At 39.6% G+C, this 2,255-nt stretch overlaps 1 pseudogene; it reads right to left on the reverse strand.

Annotated features, from left to right (window-relative positions):
* Nucleotides 1-264: 264 nt before the first annotated feature.
* On the reverse strand, nt 265-1,773 carry LOC126599011 (UPF0481 protein At3g47200-like; annotated as a pseudogene).
* Between the last annotated feature and the right edge of the window lie 482 nt (nt 1,774-2,255).

Here is a 2,255-nt window from a genome sequence, read left to right on the forward strand (position 1 = left end):
TTTGCAGCAACAGATAAATAGGAAACAGTAGGGAATCACATTGTTTATTACATGAGCGTACAAATACACTTGTCACACACAAAATTCAACTGCACACTGACAAAGTCTTCAACAAAATTAAGATACTTATTTTGTTAGACCCACACAGTAAAACAAATGAGAAATGAAAGGCTAGGGTTGTATAGACCCTGAACGTACCAGATCACCAGACCCTTGCAGAAAACACATGTGAAAGAAACCATATGTATTTTATTACCTTTTATCTCAATTTTGGTTCCACCGCATTTTCAAGTTCTGGCACACGACATCACAGGGAGACGGTGAAGACTTGACGTAAACCAAGTTTGGATGTTGGTTAAGCAAGCCAGGAAAGTCCAGGGGCTACTGAAATGGTGGTTAAAGAATCGAGATATGCAGGTCTTCCACTTGGTTTCATAGTGATTTTCTATATCGGCTATGGCATCGCAGTATATGCGAGTGTTAGGAACCAGGTCAATGCGAAGCTCATTAAAGATTTCAACCACCTTCTTATCACTCCCTAGTAAGTTGTAAAGTACACTGACTGACCTTAGCTTCTTTACATCACTTGCATGATCAATGAGTGCCCTAAGGAATTTGATGTAAGAGGTGACCCCAAAATCAGTGTGGAAACCAGGACACATTTCATATGTTATCAAATTCATGAACTTAGGCCCTGTTGAGTCATCTACTGATATTGGAGGAAGACAAAGGAATCCTGCAAAGCAATGAGAAACAAAAGATATGTCCCCCAAACAGCTACTGTTACTGCACTTAAAATGGGTTCCGGCTGCATTAAGCTCTCGTACATTGTGAAAAGATTGGGAGTGGTCTTCAGCTGGATTATCGGGAAATTATTTTCGTGGACCTAGCATTCTTGTTCGGAGAAGGTGAAGAAGATGAGCGGGCTCTTTTTCCATGCGCATTGCTACGTTTGATTACTTCTGTTCCTACTCCTTCGACTTATTCTTTGCAGGTGCACCAATGTTCGCCCAAACGTAAATCTTGATCGAGTCCTTCAACTCCTCGCGTTTGTCGCTTGAGCTCATCAACATCTCGAGGATTTTATAAGGGACTTGGTTCTCTAGCAAGAACAAGTTATGTCGTACAAACGCTATCTGGTCCATTCTGATCGACAATTCTTCTAACTTTTTATGCACAAAGGAGTGCATGAATTGTAAGATTGAACACCCATCTATGAACAACATCCAGGCGAGGGTCTCTTCATCATAGCGCTTTGTTGCTTCCTCAGCATAACAGTCCCGTAGTTCTTTGACCTTCTCGTCAATCTTATGATGCACATCTTCAGCTGTTTGCCTACTAGTGTATTCAAGAAATATTTTTGTCATCATATGCTTGAATTCCTCTGCCAGCTCGCACCTTGGATTACCATGATGGAAAGGGTCCATACATCATTCGCTCAGTTTTTTGAATCTCTCCTCCATAGAACTAGTTCTAACCTCCTCCATGGAAACTATGCTTTCTCTCAGGCTATTTTACCAAGTACCCTTCTAAACAACTCTTGGCTGTTTTTGAATACTAATGTTAGTTTCTGCATTTATTAGTAACATGTACTTTAGAATCTCAACCTTAACAAATAATATTTGTTTTAAAGCATTTACTCAGATATTTGGTTATTAACTTTGCTGAGCAACAAGTGCATGCATGTAATGAGTTTATTTGCATGGAGAGAACTTACCTACTCCCGCAAGCTACTCTGGCATTTCATACCAATAACGCAGTGTCATGTATTTTAATTGTTAGGAATGTCGGTACTACAAGATAGAGAATGCACAAAGTAGAGTAGAAAATGAACACCAAGAATTTATGTGGTTCGGCACCTTATGCCTACGTCCACGAGACAAGGATCAATCTTCACTATATGAAAAAGAGGAGTACAACAAGAGTAGTCTTACCAAGCCAAAGACAAGGCTTGATGGATACAAGAAAGTATAACACACACTTTCTAGCACTCTAAACTTCACTCACACAATGTGTAGTGGAACACTCTCACTCTCACTCTCACTCTTGGAGGGGAACTCTAGCTTTGGACTTGATCTTTTGCTACTCATTACTTTCTTGATTGGTTACATCACTACAACATCACACCCATATTTATAGGTGAGGACTTGGCACTCTACTAGTTTCTAGTTCCTTCTACAAACTAGAACTAGTTTCTAGTATATTTTACAAACCTCTAGCTTAATTCTAGACTAGCCATAAAATTGTAGCTTCTA

The sequence above is a fragment of the Malus sylvestris genome, chromosome 14 (genome assembly GCF_916048215.2).
Source record: "Malus sylvestris chromosome 14, drMalSylv7.2, whole genome shotgun sequence".
NCBI classification, from domain to species: Eukaryota; Viridiplantae; Streptophyta; class Magnoliopsida; order Rosales; family Rosaceae; genus Malus; species Malus sylvestris.